The sequence below is a fragment of the Rhinolophus sinicus genome, chromosome X (assembly GCF_036562045.2).
Source record: "Rhinolophus sinicus isolate RSC01 chromosome X, ASM3656204v1, whole genome shotgun sequence".
Classification (NCBI taxonomy): Eukaryota; Metazoa; Chordata; class Mammalia; order Chiroptera; family Rhinolophidae; genus Rhinolophus; species Rhinolophus sinicus.
Genome location: NC_133768.1, coordinates 17,610,141 through 17,636,734, shown reverse-complemented (window position 1 = coordinate 17,636,734; position 26,594 = coordinate 17,610,141). Strand labels below are relative to the sequence as shown.

The following is a 26,594-nucleotide window of genomic DNA, read 5'->3' as shown; positions in this document are numbered from 1 at the left end:
CTTGACATCAGAGAAGTTTAAAGCAAAAAGAAATCACTTCTTTGGAGGAAGACCAGAAAGGATTCATGGATCACAAAGAATTAGAAATGAATCTCGAAGCAGAGCATGACGGTGTGATAGCTGGACAAAGAGAATGGATACTGTCTGTGAAATGGTGTATAAATTGAATACAGATATATTTATACAGTGTATAAATCGAATATGAGTGTCCATTGAGAACAAGAAGGTGAGCAGGAAGAGTGAGAAAGTAGGAATGGAATAGGTAGGCATCATATAGTGTCGTGAAAGCCAAAATTTAGAGACATCCATGAATGTTTGGTACATGATGCCTTATGCCACAGAAAGGTCAAGAGCAGTGAAGAGAGAGGACTTTTCAATGACTGGCCAGCCTTTGACCTTGGAGGTACCTGCACATGGTTTTGTTACTTGGTCTATTACTGTTTTTGTTCTGGAATCTCAGGCAGTGTTGTATAATTGTCACCAAAAGACCAAAGGTAGAGTACATGCAAGTGGAGAGGAGTAAGATAACGGATTGGGTTTCCTTCCAGGTCCAGGAATAGAACCGTGAGCCCTAAGTGTGAGGCACCCTCAAAGAGCAGGAGGGACCGTTGGAGGAAAGGGGCTGCTGGAACAAGAATGAAGCAAATAATGTGTGTGCATTTTCTTTTGTATTTCCAAAGCAGTCAGAATGGCACTTCAGTTTTAGCCTACCAAAATAAGCCTTTAAAAACAACTAGGAATTTGGTACTATATATGCATCACCAGGTAAAACTTACTGGTTAAAGAAAATGTTTTCTCCCTGAAGTTATCCCTTTTCTTGCAAAGTCTGCCTGCAATGCCAAGACTGCACAGAGCCAGGCTCTATGTAAGATTCTAAAGAAACACATTGTTAACAACCAAATGCCTCTGTGTGACAGAGGGAGGGAGGGATGCAAACTGAAAGGGTAGCTGGAGAATGTGCCAGATCTCTGGAGTTTTTCCATGACGCAATCATCCCCAGGCTGTAATCACCCTCGTTGACCCCCACATCCCACTGTGTTCCTCCTCACTCATGCCACTCTTCATCAGCACCTTCCTATTTAGCAGAGATCCCCATTTCTGATACTTTGCGGGGGCTAATTATCTTCCATTTATCTGTGCAGCCCTGCATTTGCTGTCTATTAGTCCAGAAACATAAATGATGTAAATCCTTTTATATCTGGCTGCACCACCTAATTATTCCTCATTTGTTTTTATTCTCTCTCAATTTAGCATCATCTGCAAAGTTGGAAATCATGTTTTCATATCATAATTAGGGCTCTAAGAACCTCAGAGAAACTGCTTGGCGAATATGCGTGCCTTTGCTTTTCCTTTTAATGGTGAATTTAAAAGTGAGAAAATAAATTAGGGCTGAAGGAAATAATAGACTGAAATGAAAGTTTCTGGAATATAGATGAGGATACGTGATAGAGCAACATGGGGAGAGAAACATCCAGCATTAGTTAGAGTGCAAAAGCCAGCCCTCAGAGTAAAGCCATCAAGTAGCTCAGCAGTATTGCCTCTTACCTTTGCAGTTGAGAATCACCTTTAGATGCCCTTCTCTGGCCTAGGGATGCACAATGCTGCTAACTGGATAAACACGTTTCCCTAAGTGTGCAAAAGATTTGTTTTTTAAAAGGACAGCAATCTGGATGAAATTTAATGATGGTGTATTATTTGAACAGACATGGCCACTAGTGAGCGAGAACAGAAAGAATACATCGATCTAAAGGTCTGGGAAAGGGAGGAATGGGAACACAGCAACCTGCTGGGGAAGTTCTTGAAACTTTTACTGTCATTCTAACAGACTATCCCCTCCTTGGAGCCGCCTTTCCCATGAATCACTTAGCTCTTCATCTTTAGAACTTTCTTCAAGGTTCATTTCCAGGATTTTCTGAAGTAGCTTAACCTGGCTCTGGGTCATCTAGACATGTTTTTTTTAATGTACATGTTTCCTTCTTTATCCTTCCTCCTTTAATAATTTCATCTGAATCCCTGAACAGTAAGATGTGAATTTGTACTTTTAAGCATTATGTGCTATTTATGCAAGCATGTGTAGGTATATATACATATATCCTACCTACTACATTTGTTAAAAATCTCAAGGGTAGGAATGATGTATCCGTCATGACAAACTAGGTTATGGTCTAGTAACAACAATGAGACACACACACACACACACACACACACACACACACACACACACACACACCAATAGCAGCAACTGAAAAGAACAATGTTTATCACTCATATTTCATGTCTATTGCAGGTCAGCAGGGGGGCTCTGCTCACCTTGTCTCACTGATCCGGGTTAATGGAGGCTTCTAGATACCTGCTTCCCTAGTTCCAGAGTGAGGAGAAAACCCTGGAGAACCATCTTCTAGCTTTTAAAGTTTCTGTCCATAAGAGGTATGTGTCACTTCTACTGACATTTTACAGAGCGATGCCAGAGTTCAACAGGATGAAGATATTTAATATCTTATAGGTAGGGGTTCTGAATATTTATGAACAATAGTACAGTGTATTCCAAGCGGTACTTTTCATCTTTATTATCTCTTTTCACAGTGCTATTAAGAGTAGTTCTCGCATACAATGACCACCAGGTTGTTGTAAAAAAATACAGCTAATCAGCCAAATGAATAACTTGGATAGTTTCTCTTTCAGACATTACTACCTACTTGACCCAGAAATCTGCCTGCCAATTCTTTCTGCCCACTGGCATCCCTCTGAGATTTCCTGAGCCATGTTATGGTTCTGTGCAACCCGTAATAGATACAAATAAGCAAAGTAAAAAGTCTCCGTGTACATTGACCAAAAGTCATGATGATTCAATGAAGTTTAAAGTCATTCTTCCTGTTTTGTTTGTTCATTTACTCTGTTCTTTAGATTCCACATATAAGTGAGATCATATGGTATTTGTCTTTCTCCATCTGACTTATTTCACTTAGCATAATGTTCTCTAGGTCCATCCATGTCTTTGCAAATGGTAAGATTTCATTCTTCTTTATGGCCGAGTAATACTCCCTTGTATAAATGTACAACAGTGTCTTTATCCAATTGTCTACCTATGGACATTTCAGTTGTTTCCATGTCTTGGCTATTATGAATAGTGCTGCAATTGGTACATATATTTTTTCAAATTAGTGTTTTGTAGATACCCAAGGGTGGAATTGCTGGGTCATAAGGTAGTTCCATTTTCAGAGTTTTGAGATACCTCCATACTGTTTTCCATAGTGGCTGCACCAATCTGCAATCCCACCAACAGTGCATGAGGGTTCCCTTTTCTCCACATCCTCGCCAGCATTTGTTGTTTGTTGATTTATTGATGATAGTCATTCTAACCAGAGTGAGGTGGTATCTCATTTTGCATTTTCTCTAATGCTTTTATTTGCATTTCTCTAATGATTAGTGATATTGAGCATTTTTTTCATATGCCTGTTTGCCATCTGTATGTCCTCTTTAAAGAAATGTCTCTTCATGTCCTCTGCCCATTTTTTTAATTGGAAATTGACTCAGAGATATAAGGGGAATTAAACTGATGGTTGCTAGATGTGAAGAGGCAGGTATAGAGGAGAAGGTATGGGGAGAAGGTAAAGGGATTAGAAAGTACAAATTAGTAGTCACAATATTGCCATGGTGATATGAAAGACAGTTTGGATAATATAATCAATAATGTTATAAAGGTTTTGTAGGGTGTCAGATGGACACTTGTCTTATTAGGGAGACCTCTTCATGGACTGTGTAGATGCCTAACCACTGCGCTGTACACCTGAAGCTGAAGCTGAATAATAATGAATGTCAACTATAATTATATATATATACATATATACACATATATACACATTTATATATATATACATATATATATGTATATACTTCATGGAATGTGAAGTACAGGATAGGGAATATAGTCAATGGAATTGTAACAGCTATATATGATGTCAGAGGGATAGTAGACTGGGGGGTTATCACTTTGTGAGGGGTATAAATGTCTAACTATCATATCGCTTTGTACCCCTAAATCTAATAAAAAAATAATTCTTCCCCTCTTTTAAAGAATCAAATAAAATTATTTTGATAAATTCAGACCATTGTATAGGTTGACCTTTGAACATTAACATAGTGATTATCTCAATTTTATGTCTTAAAAATGTAAAATTTTTAGATTTTCTTGCCTGTAAGTCTGTATCCCTTTATGTTTTGTGCCTTGCTCTGGGAGGCCTAGAAATTGAATTCATTAGTCTATCTGACGTCCTATCACAGCTGTGGTCATCGGGAATTATTTTCAAAAAGCGAGAGCTTATTAGAGAAGGGGAAAGGAATAACACTAAGAATTTACTAGAATATGTTAGAAAGTCACAGACTAAGCAGAATACTGAAGACAGTTTGAGGTAGCAACAGGAACAGCAAGACCCGTTTTCTTTTGTTTTAATTTGAAATGGCTTTAATCAGAAATGGAAAGGATGGGAGATTAGAAAGAAAAGAATACAACATCCTACAATTTTAGTTTGGCTTGTTTTCGGATTACTTTCCATTCTTTGGCCGTGCTGCATTACTTAATCCTCTGAACATGATGAGCTCAATCTTATAATCAAATTCACTTTTGCTGAAAACATTTAAAGGTTCTGGCATGGAAAACATGGGAATCTTATTTTGGAAACGTTGAAACGATTCAGAATAGTAAGTCCACAAGTAATAATATTGGAAAATGCCTTTTGTTTACGTCTGTTCCCTACAAAGTTTCCATCTCTAGCCTTGTCCCAGCTGCACCACCTCAGGATCCCTGGAGGGGGCTCAAAAACACACACTGATTCTGAGAGTCCAGCGTCTTCCTTCATAACCGAGGGCACCTGCAAGTCTTGCGTCAGCCAGTGCAAGCTCTGAGCACAACGGGGATCCATGTGTCAGAACTGACATCTCCTGCAGTTTCTGCAGCCTTGGTTTTCGGCTATCCGTGGTCACAAACAACAGTACTGGCCATCAGAGGTTAGCACCGCTGAGCTGGCTGCTACTTCCTGTGTTCTTGAGGGAAAGCATGAAAAATGCAGCTTGATTTTAAAAGTCCTTGCCATTAGCTCAAAACCAGATGGATGCTTTCTGGAGAGATGCCAGACCTTTCGTGATTGAAATGGAGAGTTTACACACGCGTGCGCACATAGACACACACACACTTACACACTTATTTTACTATTCCCATGCCCCTGCATTTGTGCTTAATCATGTTTTAGGCATTTTATTTACTGGGATGTATGTGAGGTTATTTAAGATTTGAAAATAAGGCCTATAGTTTTCAAAAAATGTTTCATTTTGAAAATAACTTTGTATCGATGTTCTAAAAGGTTAATTCAATTTCCCCAAATAGGCAAATATTTGACCATGTATATGGAATCACAGAACTTTAAAGCTGAAAGCCACCTTGGCAGTCATTTGATCCAATCCACTCATTTTACAGACAGAAAATGGAAGTCCAAGAGGTGAAATTACCTGGCAAAATTTACACAAAATGGAAGTAACAGAGTCGGAGGAACTCAGAACCCCTGACTTCTTTTCCCTGCTCTTTCCACAACACAACACTAGATATACCTACAAACATCTACCATGTTTCCCTGAAAATAAGACCAGGTCTTTTATTAATTGTTGCTCCAAAAGACGCATTAGGGTTTATGTTCAGGGGATATCATCCAGAAAAATCATGCTAGGGCTTATTTTCCAGTTAGGTCTTATTTTGGGGAAACATGGTATTTACTTTGGAAATATCCTGGGATTCTCTGAGAAGCAGTTCTTAAATTAGGCTAATATTAAGAATGTTAGAAACAGAAAGTTTCCTAAGGACCATTATGACAACCTCATTGTATATATTCTTGAAATTCACAACAGCATCCAGAGGTGAACGAGAATCATGTTGATTTGAGGGAAAGTTGATCTATCATAAAAAGTGCCACAGACATTGTTACAGCTTTATGGATATTTACTTCATATACCATACAATTTACCCATTTAAAATACACCATTAAGTGATGCTTTAGTATATTTGCAGTGTTGTGCAGTCATCACTACAGTTTAATTTTCGAACATTTTCATCACCCCCAAAAAGAAATCCCATACCCATTAGGAGTCATTCCCCGTTCCCCACTCCCTCTAGCCCCTGGCATCCACCACTCTATTTCTGTCTCTGTATTTGCCTATTCTGCCACAGATAATGGAATAAAGTGTGTGTGTATACATACAAAGACACTTCCTTCCAAACTTTGAACTGGGGTTGCTATAGGAGAACAAAAAAAAAACATTGTCAAGGCCAAAACCAGCCTGGAATAGGCAGAACCAGTGCCGACAGAGGGGAAGCCTGAAGCCCAAGGATAGTGGAGTTGAGGGGCTAAGTGCAAGCAGAACCAAAGTCGGAACTATAAGAGCTGGCTGGGAAAACAGGATACACTGAACACTAGAGAGATTTATGTAGAAACAGAAGCATATTCCAGTATCTACTGGGCCAACTGCAGGAGCAGGGGACCTGAAGGAGTGTCAAATAAGTGGAAGGGATAAAAGGTATGTGCACTGAGATCTATGAAAACACCATCAAACAAAGAAATAGTAAATAATTTTATATCCACCTTCCTTTATAGCATACTTTCCCAGAAATATTATTTTAAAATAATGTTTATCATTACAAAAGCAGTGTGTGTGCACCATAGAAAATTAGAGAATGTACATAATCAAAAATAAGAAAACAAAGACATTTTATTTCTATAACCTAGTATACATATCTTTCCAGAATAGATTCTACCTATATCTACTTATATCTATAGCTACTCTTTACCAAAATCAGATCACACTAGACATGTTTGGTATCTTGCTTTTTTCATTTAAAGACCTCTGCCTTAACATGTCAATAAATTGATTTCCAGTTGTCAGGTTTGACCTTGAGACCCACACCCACATGGAAGGAAAATACCCAGAAAAAGAGCAGAGTTGAAATAAATTGGATTCAGGCATCAAGGTTAGGAGTAAATTTTGGAAACACTTTAAAAATATTTGTTGTGCTTACCACCATAAAATAATTGGTATATTATGGATAATATACATTTGATCCGATCCTTGGGAGACTATGCTTGACTGGATCTCTCACTCACATCAGGCTGTGGGGGTTGAGGCTCAGTGGTCAGATACCTAAGGCAGAACTGATTGCAAATTTGTTATCCCTAAACTGATGTTCTTTCTAAATAAGAGTTTGGCCTCACTGTGTTGTTTCCTGGTGAGGTAAAGGAGGTATTGGTTTCTCTCACCATGTTTCTTTGGAGAAACAAAGAGATGGACGTAACAGAAAAACTTGTTATTCTCCAACAATATATGATAGAGACTTTTTTTTTTAATCTTTTGAACAAATTCTAATGAGTAATTGCAATTTAAAACTTTTGCTGGGGTGAACATTTAGCCTATAAAAGCATTCACCATTTGATTCCAAAAAGTAGTTTGCTTCGTATTTTAGGTGGTTAGATTAGAGTAGTGAAAATTTATTTGCCATTTTTCCCTTGGAAACACTTCTGTTTAATAAACTGAAACATGCTATAGATGCTGTAGATTTGATAAAAAATGAGGTCATGTGGGTAAACAAGAAGAATATAGTAAGGTTACATTAGGGTGTGGTATTGGCATATGGTTCATACAGAGTTCAAACACTTGTAGCTGTGTAAACTTGGTAAATGGTATTCCTCTAAGCTTCACTTTACTCATCTGTAAAAGGGATGTGCACACACACACACACACACACACACATACATGCCTCTCAGCCTTCTTATAAGGAGTAAATGAGAAACTTCTGAAAATAATGTGACTTAGTGACTTGACATTGATAAATAATAATAGTACCTAACACTTCCATAATGCTTAATGTATACCAGGCACTCTTCTAAACACTTGCCATTCATTGACTAATTTAATACTCACAGCAGCCCTACAAGACAGGTATTACTATCATTCTCCCCACTTTATAGATAGGTAAACTGAGACCAGAAGAAATTATATAATTTACCCAAGATGATATCCTGGTATGTGGTAGATTAGAAGTGGCATTTGAACCCAGGACATATGGCTTCAGAATCAATGCTTTTAATCATTCCATTCCTTGTTTGTTGCAGGTCTGTAAAAACCTTTACCCTGTCTTTTCTTTATGTCTGTCATTTTTTCCTGTGAAGCTTTAGTCATTTCTTTACCTATTCAACAATTATTTATGGAATGTTTGCACTATAACTGTGTGAGGTTATGTGAGGTCCCTCCCCTCATGAAACTTAGCCTATCATTTTGATCCCAACTGCCTTTCCTTCGCTGAACAGTAAAAATCCTCCTTTATGGCCCAAACTGGGTATTTTGATGTGACACTATCATCATGGACCTAAGGGCTGGGCCGACTTCATGAGCATGCAACCCGTTTAGTCACAGAGGGCCCCACACTCAGAAGGGTTCCGTGTTTGGTTTAATGCTCTGCTGTCACTATCTTGAAATTTTTAATAATTTTATCATGTGTCTTGTAAGTGAACTCTGAGGAGACATGTACAATATGTGTGTCTACTGCTCTTTGCTCCCCTCTTCACAAGTAACATTCAAGATACCCCCATGGACACAGAACTCCAGTAGACCCATGATGCAAGGAGTTCAGTGAGATTCAAAACAAATGTGTTAAATCTGTGACTGAGTAAACGGGGGACAGTAGGGGCTGCTGACATGGAGAGATCATGCTTTCCATTTCAATAGAAACTTCCTTTGAACACACAGAAGGGAGACAAGGATGTCCTAAGAAACATGTGGAAGCAAGGCACCCTATCATATCCTTTCTTACTCATTTACTTTGCTGTATTAGCCAACCACTTACACTGATGTGATGACAGGTGTGATCAAACAATACAGTGAATGTTCTAAAAAAAATATTACAGTAAAAGACACATTGCCATTAATCCCCCTCAATATACTCCTCCTTGCTTTGAACACACTTACCCCATCACTCTTGCCACTCTCTGAAGCAGTTCTGGAAGTCCTCTTTCATGAGTGACTTTAGTTGCACTGTCGTGGCTGCCTCGATGTCCTGAATCAATTCAAAACGTTTTCCTTTCATGGTCATTTTGACTTTGGGGAAGAGCCAGAAGTCACATGGTGCTAGATCCGGTGAATAAGGTAGATGAGGACATGTTTTTATTTAGCAGAAATTGCCATATCCCGGAAGCGATGTGTGACACAGAGTGTTGTCATGATGGAGGATGAAACCATTTGCCCATTTCATGTTAATGTCTTGTTTGTGATCATGATTTATAGCACACTTTAAAACACACTTTCTCTCAACTGTAGCTCACACCCGACTGCACCGAACAAGTTGAAACCTGTCACACACTGTTACTAAGATTCCATGTGCTGCTTCCCATATTGAAGATCCATTGGATGGCACTCGGCAGCGGCATTCACCATATTTGTTGATCACACCTCGTAACAGGAAAGGGAAAGATAGGGTGATCCATAGTTCCTTTTCCTTTCCATCCTTCCTTACTCATCAGTAAGTCAAAGGTAGAAAATGTTGATAAATGTGCTCACATCAAGAGGTGAAACAAAAACAACTGAGTAAGTTTTGTGCAGCATTCCCACTGCTCTGGCAAAAGCATACACACACTATGAAAATGAATTGTGTGATTTCAATGATTCTGTAAACAAGTTAACTGTTCCTTTATCCATATTTAAAAATCTCATTGCTCAATATAAAGATGAATGGTACAATACATGTTAATGATTAAAAATTTTAAGTTTCTATCCTAATATTGTCACAGCCTAGAAAATTCTCTTAATGACTGTAGTAACAGTTGCAGTGGTATTAAGTAAACATCCTTCTCAAAGTTAAAAAAAATTTAAGTTTCCTTTACTTAGCATAACATTAAATAGTAAATTGAAAACACCATGGCAAATTGATAGAGAGCCCACAGAAGAAAGGAAAAACTTTATATTGTAATACCTTTAATAGCAGTTTTTCCTGCTTTTTATCCAAGAGCTCCCACATTTTCATTTTTTACTGTGCCCACAAATTGTAGGTGTTGCTACTTGAGAGTGGAAAATAGCAAGGAACATAGAGGTGATCTTCTTGGCTAAAATGGATCAGGAAACAACAAGTGATTCGATTGGAGGAAAGATGATGTGAGCACATGAACAGAGAATTTGCCAAGCTTGAAAGAATACAATTTATTACAAAAGCCAAGGGGGCAAGCACATCATTGAGCAAAAGATGGATTTTTACTTTGTGTTGTGATACATACAAATGATACAGTTTAAAATACTGATATAATTCTAAATGCAAATATGCATGCGAGCAAATAAGCCAATAAACAGTCAAGCACACAAGCAAGGCAACAGCCAACAAAACAGCACCTTGATTTCTGGAACAGTGGATAAAGTATAATAAATAGAGATGAACTGGAGGCTGGGACAATAGGTGAAAGAAGGTTGCATTTGATAGAGCCTTCAAAATATTAAAGAGTCACTTAAGATCTAAGAATAAAACCTCAGCAGTGGGTCTTTTAATCTTAGAAGACCCATCATTTCACTTTAGAGACTTTCCTTTAACCATGGCTGTTACCTGAGGCGACCTCTCTTCCAATCTTGTCACGGAAAGCTCTCTTCTTGGGAGAAAAGGCATAGTTATCCTTTTAGTATTTTTTAAAATGAGCCCATGAGCCCTTTACTGCAGCAACCCCTAGGTTTGAAGCTTTTCTTAGGTACAGCCCTAGGGCAGAGTGTGGTCCAGCTACACTGCATGAGGCCCTGTAGACAAAAGATAAACACCCAGATAGCAACATAATTACCCTGGAGACTAAACATCGTGATGTTTGTTTTTCTGCCTTGTCTAGCCATCTCCTCCCCTTGTTGTCATATTTATGCTTGAAGGAACAGATGTTATTCATGCTATAAAAGCACGTCTCTTGTCCTCCGTGCTCATAAAGCACAACTCATTTCACGCTGGTGCTGGCTCTGTGGGTAAGAGGTGCATTTGATCAACTGACCCTTTCTCCGGAGTGACAGATGAGCAGTCCCCAGAGGTCAATGACTTTGGGCCATGCCCTGTGTTAACAGGGAAGAGGCAGTGCCCATGAGGAGTAAGCATTTTGTTATGACTGTAGACTGACTTCCAACCTCGTTGGTTCCCTTCCAATCCCCTCAGCTCTGAACATAGAAGATACTTTCCTTCCAAAGGCAGCTTTATAAAGAGTGAATCTAATTTATTTAGCTCTTCTTGTGCCAATATCCTAATAGTTAGACAGAAACTCCCAGTAAGTGGTTGATTACATTCAAGCAAATACACAGCAGAGCAATTAAGTGCATTTACTTGCACCTTAGCAGACCCAAGGTGGTAGGATTATCTCATAGAAATAATTATGGCTGCTCTATCCTGCCTTGCTTTGGTTTGGGGAAAATTGGCTCTTAAAATTGGCTTTGGGTCAAGTGGGTTGTTGTTGTTTCTGACTGAGAACTATTTAGATGTATTTTTTAAAATTAGGTTTACATTAAATTCCATGCCAGTCTTTTACAAAATGGAGTCTTTCCAGCTGAGAAAAGGGATCCCCATGCCCAATATAGACTTGGTAATTGAGGTGATTTTGTATATATTATGTGTATTTTAATTTTCAAAGGATTGTTTGCAAGCATTTCTTTGGGAAACATCACAGTCTAGTGGAAAGAACAGTTGAGAAACAAGAAAATAGTGTATCCCAGCCCTTCCATGAATTGGACGGGTGACCTTAAGCAAGCCATTAATGTTTTTGTGCCTCAATTTCCCTTGCCATTATTACCTACCTCAAAAGGTTGTTAGCCAGTGCAGATGAGCAGTGCATACGAAAATGATGTATGGACTATTGAGCATTGTGGAAATGACGGAAATACTTTGCAAAACTGATAGTTTTAGGACTTGCTCTGTTTGATGAGTACAACCAGTTTAACAGGAATAATAAAGTATTTTGTTCTGAAGGAGTGAGGTGAGATTAGCCAGGGGCAGATACTGCAATAATAACGATAACTTATATAACAGGAAAATGAGGGTGTGGGAGGGGAGATTAGCATTTGTTTTAAATGCCTCAGTGCCAGTCACATGCACTGGACCTCACTGAAGCTCCACAGTGACTCAACACGTTATTTCAGTGATGACCACCTTCCTGTGGCTATTGCAGGAACAGATAGAAAATCAGGGTACCTCGAAAATATTTTTGATATTAGGAGACAGAATTGGCCAAGGGCAAACAATGAATTACTGCTTTCACAACAAGGAAAAAAATAGAAGTGTGTGAAATCAGTGATAATAGCCAACATTTCAAAAAGCAGCACAGTATAAGCAGGAGTAACGGGACCAAGGCTGTGCAAAAAAAAACTGTAGGCAAACCATAGAATAAAGGATAACTAGAAAAGTCCTATTAAAACAGTTAATGGCCAGGTACGTTAATTGTACCTAGGAGTATTGTCACCTTTTCTATTAGCTATTATATTACTTATGGATATACTTAGGTTTATAATGAATGCAAATTAGCTTATTAGTTTTTATCTAAATCAACTATAAGTATATGTATTGTGTTATATCCTCATATCTCTCAGTTATCCACATGCAGCCCTGCTGTATCTAATTTCTTTTTGTAGGATCTGCTTATGCCAGTTATTTGAGGTGAAATTGCAGTGCTTGTGGGAACTGGAGAGTTTCTGTGGGAATTGTATTGCGGCTCCCTAGTACAATGTAGTCCTGTAGCCCCATGAGACAGGCTTGTTATAGGTAAACACCAGTCTAGAAGGAGGACAACAAAAAAATATTCCATTAGTAATCCACACCCTCTTTCTCTTGGTAAACTTCTCTTATAAACCTAGGCGACCTTGACTATAAGGTAGTGTTTCTATTAGCAGATGAACTATTATAACTTTTCCCAGATATTTAATGAACTAATATGTAAATTGTCTAGCACATTGCAAGCGTTCAAGACAGATGGACACATGGTTGCTATTGCCATTTTTATTAGCATATTCTTTCAGTTTTCTTTTAAAAAATGGATAATCGTGAAATTAAATGCGTTCTTCATCAATTTAGATAGTGTGCAAGTACTTCTTTTAGTTTTCCATCATTGTAAACTAGGTCAATAAATTAATGGATGTCAAAAATCTAGAACTCAAGCTGACACAGGACTTCGATGTTTGCATGGCTCATTTCTACTGGACAATTCCACTTGAATGCAGTGATGAGGCACTGCACTCCAATGCTTAGGTCTCACAGCAGAAGTGCTTTGACCCTAGTTATGAGGTCTCTCTGCCTGTTACTCCTGAAAGCTGCATTGCCATCAGTCCCAAATTACTATGTAGTCATTGTTTCATTTCTTCAGTTACTACAATCTCTCTTTCATCTCTTCATGTACACTATACACTGATTACATATAAGGGGCAAGATACTAGGTAAGGGGACGGACACACACAGAATCAGATACAGATCTTGCCCTTGGAAAACTTATCATTGAGTAAGGGCAAAACAATGTAAACTTATAAATACTGTGTATGATGGGAACTTGCCTGTCTTAAGAGGAGTACAAATAGAGAGAGGCTCATTTTCAGAGGGTATGGATAACTGCTAGCTGGGGAATGATGTAAAAGGTGGCAGTTAAGCTTGGAGCTAAGGAGAAGAGTACTGCAATCAACCCAACAGTCTCAATCATTATTATGCTTGTCTCCTGCTGCCCTCACCCTATGATTTTTTTAACCTTAGTTTTATTTTTTTTGTCTCTTTTTTTTTAATTAAATTTATTGGGGTGACAATTGTTAGTAAAATTACATAGATTTCAGGTGTACAATTCTGTATTACATCATCTATAAATCCCACTGTGTGTTCACCACCCAGAGTCAGTTCTCCTTCCATCACCATATATTTGGTCCCCCTTACCTTCATCTCCCACCCCCCCCCCCTTACCCTCTGGTAACCACCAACCTTAGCTTTAGATGCATTTCTTACACACATACATTCTGGCAGAGTAAATAACAAAGTTATTGTGTGTGCCTGAGTATCCCCATATATCTGATATGTCCCTTAGGACATTAGTTCCTGGGGGACGGTCTCCACAGGTGATATCCAGACTCTCATTGGGTCCTGTACAAATATTAAGTCATGCTAAACAAGATTTTAGGTGATACCTCATTGCTGTTTTATTTCCTGCATCTCTGCATAGGCACCCTTTGAGCTCATCTAGTTCTCCTCCTTTCTCTTGTGCCGTTTTATGTCCTCATGTTCTGCAAACAGCCCCATTTGTAACAGTGTGACTGAGTGGCGTAGAGGATAAGTGGCATTGTAAACAAACCTAAGGAAATCCATGAATCTGGTTGTACTTGTGCCTCATGAATTCCAGTGAGGCAGCGACCCACTATAATAGAAGGAAGTGTGGGCTGTGTTTAGAAATTTGGAGCATGTTTAGTGTTATGAGGCTACAGCTACACAGAGTTTCCAGAATGACACTTGTGTACTCAATAGTGGCATGGAAGTACAAGTGGTTATAGGTAAGCTTAGGTAGAAAGAACCTTTGACAATCCCAATATGTTTCCTGGGAATGGAGTGATCTGTGCCCTCAAAGGTGACACAGACATAGCAGGAATTGGCACCAGGCCCAAAAGAGTCTTGTGAACAGGATCACAGTGTAGGTGCATAGCATTACGTGTGCTACAGACCATTTGTTTACATTCTTTTTCTGCCCTTTCTTTTCATATTGAAAGTTTGGGGCTATAACAGCCTGATATTTTTCTGTGTAATGGTGTTTGTGTAATTCCTGTGGTCAGCCTGGACATAACAAGCCTTTCTAGCTGCTTATCGTGTAAATTTGTTCCTTCTTTCCTGCAGTGGCAGAAAGGCAGATGATATTTTGTGTTATAACAATATTCTGTAAGTGTTATTTCTGACTCAGGAGTCTCAAAAGACACCCAGACTTTACAGAATGTTGCTATGTCCTATTAGCTTATAAAAAACCTGTAATTGTAATTGAAATTGTCTCCGTTACAAATATGATGCCCTGCCATTAATATTTAAATTAGATTGTCTGTTTTACAAAAAGTATAAAAGCATGGTAATTTTTTTTTTTTTTTTTTTTTTATTTTTTTTTAAGAGCAGAAAGAAATCTATGGCAGCACACACGGAGATGAAAAAAATGATTGTCACAGGTTGAGTTCCCTAGGAAACAGACAGAATTTAGGATGCAGAATACTTATTAAGGAGTGTCCTTATGGACCCTCCACAGTTTCCCTGTGAAGGGAAGGGTGGGAGAAGGAAGCAGAACTGGGTAGATGGAAAGGTTGAGTTGTGATGCTAGCCTGACAACAGCCTCAGCCAACCCCAGGGAAGGCCCTTCTGAGTTGTCCTAAGTCAGCCAGGCCTTTCTACTCCAACATAATCAATCTTTGGATATAGGCCACCATGCAGTGGTGTGCTGGAGCTAGCGCATCCCGGTTCCCGTGAGCCCATTGCATACATTCTCAACCCTGCATTCAGTGAAGTCAGTCACATCATCGGTAGTTTGAAATCAGCAATGGAGGGAGTATTTACATCATGAAAATTAGAAATAAATCAGCAAAGGTTGTAAATCAAGGGTTGTTTGTTTTATTGGAGAGTCAGTTCTTAAATATGTAACAGAACACCACTGATACCACTAGAAGGAAATGGTCTTGAGTGAGGCAGCTCTGAAACTGAAGCAATCCTGAAGGGGATGAGAGTGGAAGGTTATATTCTGACAGCACTTCCAGCAGCTGGGTCTACACAGTGTTCACTCCAACTATGAACCTATCGGTTTTCTATTGAAACAAAGAGTTTAGAGAGTGTTTTATTCATTTAAATTAACAAATGATGTCACAAGCTGGAGAAGTAAACTGAACAGGGAACAGATGACTGAGAATGGTGAGCCCACACTGAGCTCAATTATGAGCAAACAAAGGAAATGCTTAACCTCCTTTGAGGACTTCTTGGGGATTTGGGATACTTCTCGGTTATGCCTCTAAGTCGTTAGGAACCATGTCACTAAAGAACAATTTTTGCTACAAAACCACTGGAGAAATTTTCCTCATTACATAGCATGGGTTTCGGTTTCTGTTGCTGTTCTGGTTTTTTTGTGGCTTTTAGAAAATTGGGCCTGACGAAGGATTCACAAAATAGTCTGCTAACATTGAACTCTAAGAACTGAGTTGATCATATTAAAACTGCAGTGTAAATTGGGAAGAGTGGGTCATCATTCTTTATGAAAACAGAAACCCTCAGCACTGCAAATGGACCAGGTTTTGTGCCATTGGTGGTAAGCTGTCTTTCCCCATGAGCAGGTTCCTGCCACTTCGCTTGAGGATAAAGACAAAGTTTAAAGTTTCGATGATGGAGATCTTCAAGGGAGCAAGGTGAATGGATTTTCTTTTCCAAATGCATTTCCCTTCTTGCCTTGTAGTTTTCAAAAGCCATATATTGTTGGCCGGGTCCAAGAGTGTGAGAATACCAATACCGAAATGGGTGTGAATGACACACAACATACAACCGCTAAGAGATGCACTCTGTTAACATTTTCAGTAATGGGGGTGCATATCCTTTCATGCCACAGTTGTGAGCTTCAGTGCACGCTTTCAAGATGGTTGCTTGGGGTTTAGACTACACTTGATAATCTTGGAGTGGAACAAATCTAACCCATTCTATGTGGAAGTAAGTATTTATTGTAAACTTAAGCTTAGTTCTATGATGTAGGCAATTGACATTAATGCACTCTAATATTACTGAAACTGTTGTTTCCAAACCCTGGATTTGATATCCTATCACTAACCAGTTGGCATTATAAATAATTTGTGATATCACCCATAGGATCTCTGCTCTTACATATTGGGAAGTACCCTAAAATCTTCTCAATTTTTAAAATATCTGCTTATCAGTATTGCAGTTTCTGGGAGTTCCTGGCTTCCAAGTGAACATAGAGGTTTCCTAAGAGTGTTTTACCATTTTTTTATTTGCATTCTTGAAAATGGAGATTTCCTAACGCCCAATAATAAAATAGTATTTTTTTTATTTTAGTAATCATCATGTGCTAGGCACTGGCTCTATACATTTTATGCATCAAATTCTTTATTCTTATAACAGACCCATGAAGTAGGTACTATTAATATCATCCCCATTTTGCACAGAAAGGTTAAGCAATTTGCCAAAATTCACACAGCTAATGAATGAATAAGTCCAGGAGTCTTTCTCCAAAGCTCATGCTCTTAACTACTATGCTATACTATATTTTCAACATACATTTACTTCATAAACTAAATCTCTTCATTTCACTTTATGTATGTCACAGGAAATCAGCAAAGTGTTCCTGCCCAAAATTATACTCAATATAGTAAGGTAATGGAAGGAGTATGACTGAGACTCAGAATCTAATTGTCACATAGCTGAGGTAACTTACCTCCTGTGCTAATGAAGGAAGTTCATCCAAAAAGAGATTATTATCATGTGGGATGTTATTCTTCAGTTATTTTGCTCTTTGCATTGAAAAATTCTATCTACTAATGGAGTAGCCAATCAAATGTTATTGGCTTTTAAGTTGTCTTGAGGGAAACTTGAAAGAGTGGAGTGTAGAAGGCAGTGTTTCTGCAACTTTAATATGAAAATGAGGTAACTGGGGATCTTACTAAAATGCAAATCCTGATCTGTTGACAGGGATGGAACCAGAAGTTCTGCATTTCTACCAAGTGCCCTGTTTATGCTGATGCTATGTTTCTCCTGTCCACATGCTGAATAACAAGGGCATAGGGTGGGAGAGCTCCCCCTAGAAATTAATAATGATGCTTGTTAGGAATAAAGAAAAGATTGCACTAGGGACCCACAATCAACTGCACGAAAACAGGATGGGAGAAAATTAGCTTAGGGAGAAGTACCAGTGAAGAAACATTTACTGCATTTTGATTTACTTAAAGTACAGTATGAAGCAACATGACCACTAAAATATGTGAGATGAGAGATGTGGGCACATTGCACCTGGAAGAATGTATCCAGTTCTGGCTAATTAATGCATAAGTGTGAATGTTCCATGTCCAACCCTAAGGTTCTACCATTATAATGGTGATGGCAGGCATTATGTTTTTCACATGTTCTAAACAGGAAAACTTAGCAACTTACTATCACCTTTCCATTATCTGTACATAACTAAGCTACTTTGTGGATGAGTCTCCAAAAATTCATTTATCCTTCATTGTGCTTTGGGTATTATATACTGTGTTTCCAGGAAAATAAGACCTAGCTGGACAATCAGCTCTAAAGCGTCTTTTGGAGCAAATATTAATATAAGACCCGGTCTTATTTTACTATAAGACCGGGTCTTATATAACATTATAATATAATATAATACCAGTTCTTATATTAATTTTTGCTCCAAAAGACGCATTAGAACTGATTGTCCAGCTAGGTCTTATTTTCGAGGAAACACGGTATATATGTATATATGTCCTGCTAGAATGAGATAATGAGTAATGTTATACCTTTTGTCAGTTCCAGAGCCATTAACCAAGGCCTTAAGATCCTTCCATATTAGATTGAATGAGCAAAGCTATTTGTTAGATTTATTAAAATTCTTGAATATATTTAACTTAACTCTGGAAAAAATATTCTGTCCTTAAGAATGAAAATTCTCAAAGCTGCTGTTGTGACAAGTTAGATCATTTGGAAAATGAGGGATCGAATGGGTAAAGAAGCAAAATCTCAGAGACACGCCCAAATTTGACAGCTCACCTGTTTCAGGCTGTCATTCAAAATGTTAACTGAGAAAAGCAATTAACACTTCACCTGTATAGGCTAACATGTTTATTCATTAGTAAGGTTAAAAACCCATTTTGTATTTTATGGAAGATTTATGCAAATAATAGAAAGCAATTAAGATGTTTCTTGCCCAGATGTCGCTATCAATTACAAGACAGATTCCTATAGATTAAAGATGAGCATGGGGCTTACTCAGAGGGAAGTTGAAAAATATAATCAAGTGTACATATGATAGAAAAGCGCTAGTCTGAGAATGAAATAAAATAAAACCTAAACTCCGATCTGTCTGAAAAGTCTGAAGAAAACTACTTACCACATTGAGATAAGGTAAAGCACATTAGAATGAGCTGGGAGGAAGAGGAGCTAGAGAAATAGGCAGGCAAGCCAGGAGGCCAACAGCATGAACCTCCAAGTGAATCTGAATGGGAACTGGGAAAAGAGAGACATCGAGAAGGAGTGGAACAGAACCACTGAAGTTCAAGACAGGAAAGGAAAATGTGTAAAGGGAAGCTTCGGGTACCCATGGCATGACTGATTTCAAGAACTCTTGAATCAGAGCAGATAAGTCCCTGTTTCTACAACCACAGCTTACAGAAAGCTGGAGACTGTTATGTGACAACTGCTGGAAGTGTCCAAGGAGACTGAGAGGAGTACTTAGAGAAGGAGGGCTTACAACCAGGCTGGGTTCAAGTCAAGTCTGAGAGTAAAAACAAATATAACAAAAGCCACTCATCAAAGTCGGGCTTTTGTTTTTTCTTTTTGTATTCACAGAAATCTTTTTCTTATTTTCACTTCTAACTGATAATGTCCTACACTGTTTTCCTAGATATTTATATTTTCTTATTAGTGTGTTTGAATATCCATCTACTTTGCCATTGGGAAGACTTGAGAATGATTCTGTGAGTTCCCAGATTTGATGTTGTTTTGCTTTTTTCTGGAAAATGCCAAAGGTTATATTCATACTCATGAAATGCACTTCATGAGAGCAGATTCATTATGTTAAGGTCTCTGGTTCTCACTCTAGGCTATAGATTAGAATCACTTGGAGAGTATTTTATTGATGCCTTGGTCCCCTCCATGATAAATTTTCATTTTATTACTGTGGGGTGCTGGGGCTTTGGCAGGTTTGGAAAACTCTGCAAATGATTTTAATGTGCAGCCAGGATCGAGAACCACTGGTTTAAGAATGGTGGGAACACTATCAAATAATAACGTAACATGTAATTTGTAAGGAAGGAAAAGATTAAAATTTTAGACATAAACTATTTATAGTACACAACTAGTAGTGACAGCAATGGGAAAGTTACAAAAAAAGGGTAATAATCACAAGAAGTACTGGTGCTCAGAGCGAGTGCTCATTAAGAGAAACAAGGATTTAACTTTTTTTCATATGTCCTACTTTGATCATCTGTAAAGATGCATCTTTTCAATATGATCAGCTAACTAAGTAAGAAAAAGGATATGCCCTTATTAAGACTTGGGAATAAAAGAGGTAAATGATTATTTCTTATCGAAGAAATTATATTTCCGATTAATTTGAAGTGTGATTTTGTTACTCCCATTCTTCAGAATTTTAATTCTCAAAAGTACTATGCCAGTAATTCATATAACTTGCCACCAGGTGGATTATGCCCTCATCATAATAAAGCAAGGGGCAAGAAACTATTCCTATAAGTGGGCCAGACAGTAAATATTTGAGGCTTTGTGGGCCATACAGTCTTTTGCCACTATTCAAATCTGCCATTTTAGCCATAAACAAAATGTAAGCAAATTGACATGACTGTGTTCTGATAAGACTCTATTGACTGAAGCAAGTGGTGGGCCACATTTGTCCCATTGGCCATAATTTGTCATTCCCCTCATATAAATAGGTAAACTCTTTTTTAGTGGTGTGCTAAATTCAAATATCAGTCTTTTTTTCCTCTCAAAAAAATGTTACTATCAAAATATAAAATGTGGGCCTTAAATATGACAGCAAAATAAAAACAGCATTGAAGAAACATAAAACTCTAGGAGCAACTTTTCACATTAATTTTTAACTACGTTCAGTGCTGCTTAATTTAGTTTCTGTTCTCTTTCCAGATTAAAGTAGAAGTCAGTTTTTTCAGTTACCCTAGAATATTTTAAAAGCCAGCAGCTCATGTGCTATACAGATACAGGCAGCAATGGTTTTCAGTTCTTACAGTCTGGGGCTTTAGAATTCTTGGCGTTTCCTTTCTTCTGTTTCCCTGTTTTTAGCTGCCTGCTTACAATTATCCCAGAGAAGACATTACATTTCCTTATTGCTCCCAATAGTTTTTGGAGCACTTCTTTTGACTCCCATTTATTTTTCCTGTCCTATGGGAAAACCATCAGGAAAGAAAAACTATCGCATTGTGGAAACATGAGTATGCGTAAAAATCCTATAACCCTTTTTCCAACTGATGTTTTCCCTGGTACCTAACTTTATAACCTACCTTAGTACAGGCCCAGTGCCCTCACCACCCTAAACTCATTGGCATAGCAGGGGATGGATTACAATAATCCCAGACAAGTTTGATTGCAATAGTCCTTGTATATGTTTATATGATGTCTGTTTAATTCTCTGAAAGGAAATCATGAAGGTGAAGGGGTATCTTTCTCAGTATGGGCCACAGAGACTGCAGCTTTCAGTAAAAACAAAACAAAACAAAAAGAACCCTGCCCAAAATTTTCTCCTCCAAGCCTCATTCCCCAAACCATAAGCCCTGTACTAGATCTGGTTCCCTGCTGGGCAGGAAGACTCACGCAGAGATCACTCTTTGGGCCCAGAGTCTTGACTTTTTTTTGTATAATAGTTGTTGGGCTTGTTTTGTTTTTTCCAGGTGGACAGTCTAATGATTTGATATTTGTATATATTGCAAAATGATTGACAAAAGTCCAGTTAACATCCATCACCATACATAGTTACAATTTTTTTTTTCTTTCAAGATGCACTCTCCTAGCTACATTCAAATATGCAATACAGATTGACGTGATCAAAATGGGGGCATGAGGTGAGCCTCTGTAAAGTCCCCTGGAATTTACAACTATTCGAACAACAATAACCCCACAAAGGACTCCCTGCACAGCAGACAGGCAAGACGAAGAGGCCCACTACTGAACTCACCTAAAGGTGGGCGAAGCCCGCGAGCGGGGTAGGAGGGAAGGGAGAAGTGCGGAGACGGAGCCGTGGGGGCGCAGGACGCAGACCTGGCTCATTGCTCTGAGCTCGCTGCTTCCCGGAACTACCGCAGCTGCGGGAGAGGGAAGAACTCGGACTGCTAGGGCTCTGTTTATGGCCCACAGGGCTGAGGGGACAGCATATAACACGGCTGAACCCAACGCTCACGGCAGAGACCTCGGAGAAAAGACTGAGGGAAGAAGGCTGAAAACGGTGGTTTAAGCCCTCACTGACGAGCAGAGAATGGAAGCCTTAGGCACTGAGACTAGCCGCACCCTCCCTACCCTCCCAGAACTCGCCCCGCCCCAACCTGCCCGGTGCTAGAAGCTGAACAGTAGCAGTGTCAGAGCAAAAGAACAGAATATTTGCTGTTCTGAGAACTGTGGACCACAGACACAAATTCGCAGCCCAACTAGTTCTGGCAAAGGGGAGGGAGCTGTGGAAGCAGGACCAGCTGTGGTTGTGGTCACCACCATTGCTCTGGGCCACCTCTCACAACTCACCCTGCCCCTGGCCCCACCTGTCTGGGGGGATCCCTGCGGGAGTGAACAGAACTGCTGAAACATATGGGCTCTGAATCTGGTGCAGGAAGAGCTTTGGAACTTCAAAAGCTCTCCGCATACCCACCGGGACACTGCGCACTGTGACTCAAGTGAACTATTAACAGAGGAGAAGCCCGTCTCCCTGGGCATCCCCCCATTGTGTGAGAAGCTGGAATAGTGCAGAGAAAACATAGCACTACCGTGTGAGAGAGAAAAAAAAAAGGCTGCAGTCAGAGAGAAAATAAAACATTCTACCAACAAGTACTGGAAAACAAAAGAAAGACCTCTTCCTATCAACCTGTTGCAGAAGCCACTCCTGTAGATGTCTAGGAAGAGAAATAATAAATCAGTAATTGCCATGAATAACCAAGGCAACAAGACAGCTCAGAAAGAAAGTGAAAAGTCTCCAGAAAAGGAACTTAAAGATATGGAAATATGTGACTTAAATGACAGATGCAAGAAAACACAGAAAGGCAGTTTAATGAACTCAGAAACACAATCAAAGAACAACATGAGCATTTTACTAAAGAGATTGAAATTTTAAAAAAGAACCAAATAGAATTTCTGGAGATTAAGAACTCAACAGAAGAAATTAAGAATGAAATAGCCAGCTTAGGTACTAGAGTTGACCAGATGGAGGAAAGAATCAGTGACATTGAAGATAGAAACCTGGAAATGACACAGATGGAAGAAGAAAGAGACTTGAGACTTAAAAGAAATGAAAGAACTCTACAAGAACTTTCTGACTCCATCAGAAAGAGCAATATAAGAATAATGGGCATACCAGAAGGAGAAGAAAGAGAGAAGGGAACAGAGAATATATTCAAACAAATTGTCGATGAGAACTTCCCAAACTTGTGGACAGAACTGGATCCTCGAATCCAAGAAGCAAATAGAACACCTAATTACCTCAATCCCAACAGGCCTTCTCCAAGGCACATTGTATTGAAGCTGTCTAAAATCAACGACAAAGAAAGAATCCTCAAGGCAGCCAGGGAAAAGAAGACGGTAACCTACAAAGGAAAGCCCATTAGATTATCATCAGATTTTTCAGCAGAAACTCTACAAGCCAGGAGGGAGTGGAACCAAATATTCAAACTATTGAAAGAGAGAAATTATGAGCCAAGAATAATATATCCAGCAAAGATATCCTTTAGATATGAAGGAGGAATAAAGACCTTTCCAGACATACAGAAGCTGAGGGAATTTTCTAATACATGACCTGCACTACAAGAAATACTAAAGGAGGCTATTCGACCACCATCAACAGGGACAATTTGTGGCAACCAAAACTTAAAAAGGGGAGAGTAAAGGCCTGAAGAGGAATATGGGAATGGAGATAGTGAGCATGCTGAAGAAAATGGAATGCTCTAAATATCAAACTTTCTTTTACATAAACTTAATGGTAACCACTCAAACAAAATCCAGAACTGAAACATATACTGTAATAAAGAAGAAACGGAGGGAAACATCATAGAATACCACCACACAGAAACAATAGACAACAAAAAGGCAAAGAAACAACACAGACTTACCAGAAAACTAAAGATGGAATGACAGGAAATCCTCACATATCAACAATCACCCGAAATGTAAATGGACTGAACTCACCAATAAAAAGGCACAGAGTAGCAGATTGGATCAAAAAAACTAAACCCAACCATATGCTGTCTCCAAGAGACACATCTCAGCTACAAGGACAAGCATAGACTCAAAGTGAAAGGGTGGAAATTGACACTCCAAGCAAATGGTACCCAGAGAAAATCAGGTGTAGCCATAATGATATCAGATGAAACAGACTTCAGGTGAAAAAGATAACAAGAGACAAAGATGGACATTTCATAATGGTAAAGGGACTATACAACAAGAAGACATAACAGTCATCAATATTTATGCCCCCAATCAGGGAGCACCAAATATACCAAGCAACTACTAACAGAACTAAAGGGAGAAATTGACCAAAACACAATTATACTAGGGGACTTAAATACATCATTGACAGCTATGGATAGATCATCCAAACAGAAAATAAATAACGAAATAGCAGCCCTAAATGACACATTAGATGAAATGGACATAATTGACATATATAGAGCACTTCATCCTAAAACATCAGACTATACATTCTTTTCTAGTGTACATGGAACATTCTCAAGGATAGACCATATATTGGGACATAAAATCAGCCTCAGCAAATTTAAGAAGATTGAAATCATACCAAGCATATTCTCTGATCACAAGGCTTTGAAATTGGATATCAACTGCAAAAAGAAAGCAGGAAAAAACACAAATATATGGAGATTAAACAACATACTTTTAAAGAACGACTGGGTCAAAGAAGAAATTAGAGGACAGATCAAAACATACATAGAAACAAATGACAATGTAAATACATCCTACCAAAATTTTTGGGATGTAGCGAAAGCAGTTCTAAGAGGGAAATTTATATCATTACAGGCCTATCTCAAGAAACAAGAAAAATCCCAAATAAATAACCTCATGTTACCCCTTAAAGAACTAGAAAAAGAAAAACAAGTGAATCCCAAGGTCAGCAGAAGAAAAGAAATAACAAAAATCAGAGCAGAACTAAATGAAATAGAGAGAAAAAAAGACAATAGAAAAAATTAATCTGACAAAGAGCTGGTTCTTTGAAAAGATTAACAAAATTGACAAACCCTTAGCTAGACTCACTAAGATAAAAAGAGAGAAGACACTAATTAACAAAATCAGAAATGAAAAAGGGTAAGTTATCACAACACCACAGAAATACAAAGGATCATCCAAGATTACTATGAAGGACTATATGCCACCAAATTCAATAACCTGGAAGAAATGGACAAGTTCTTAGAAACACATAGCCTTCCAAGGCTGAACCATGAAGAACTGGAAAATCTAAACAGACCGATCACCAGTAACGAAATTGAATCGGTCATCCAAAACCTTCCCAAAAGAAAAAGTACGGGATCGGATGGCTTCACTAGTGAATTCTACCAAACCTTCAAAGGGGATCTAATACCAATCCTGCTCAAACTCTTCCAAAAAATTGAAGAAGAGGCAGTACTCCCTAACTCATTTTATGAGGCCAACATTACCCTGATACCAAAACCTGGTAAGGACAACACAAGAAAACTACAGACCAATATCTCTGATGAATACAGATGCAAAAATCCTAAACAAAATTCTAGCAAATCGAATACAACAATGCATTAAAAAGATTATTCATCACGACCAAGTGGGGTTCATCCCAGGGCACAAGGATGGTTCAACATCCGCAATCCATCAATGTGATACATCACATAAACAAAATAAAGGACAAAAATCATATAATTATATCAATTGATGCAGAAAAAACATTTGACAAGATACAACTTCCATTTGTTATTAAAACACTTAATAAAATAGGTATAGAAGGAAAATAGCTTAATATAATAAGGGCCATATATGACAAGCCTTCAGCCAATCTCATAATCAATGGTGAAAAACTGAAGCCCTTTGCTCTACACTCAGGAACACGACAGGGCTGTCCCCTATCACCTCTACTTTTCAACATAGTGTTGGAAATCCTTGCCAGAGCAATCAGGCAAGAGAAAGAAATAAAAGGCATCCAAATTCGGATTGAAAAGTTAAATTATCACTCTTTGCAGATGACATGATGCTATATATAGAAAACCCTAAAGACTCCACCAAAAAGCTATTAGAAACAATCAACGAATACAGTAAAGTTGCTGGCTACAAAATCAACGTACAAAAGTCCATTGCATTCCTATATACTAACAATGAAATCTCAGAAAAAGAAATACAAAAACAATTCCTTTTGCAATTGCAGCAAAAAGAATAAAATACCTAGGAATAAACTTAACCAAGGATGTGAAAGACCTATATGCTGAAAACTATAAGACATTTTTAAAAGAAATTGAAGAAGACACAAAGAAATGGAAAGACATTCCGTGCTCATGGATTGGAAGAATCAACATAGTTAAAATGGACACATTACCCAAAGCAATATACAGATTTAATGCAATCCCAATCAAAATCCCAATGGCATTTTTAAAGAAATAGA

General features: G+C 38.4%; 1 long non-coding RNA gene across 1 annotated transcript in view; it reads left to right on the top strand.

Annotated features, from left to right (window-relative positions):
• Nucleotides 1-26,594, top strand: part of LOC141569541 (uncharacterized) — a 742,180-nt gene that overhangs the window by 528,822 nt on the left and 186,764 nt on the right. Inside the window, exon 6 of the long non-coding RNA XR_012493260.1 lies at nucleotides 2,288-2,427. This is a non-coding gene — a long non-coding RNA (uncharacterized LOC141569541). The remainder of the gene's footprint in view (nucleotides 1-2,287; nucleotides 2,428-26,594) is intronic.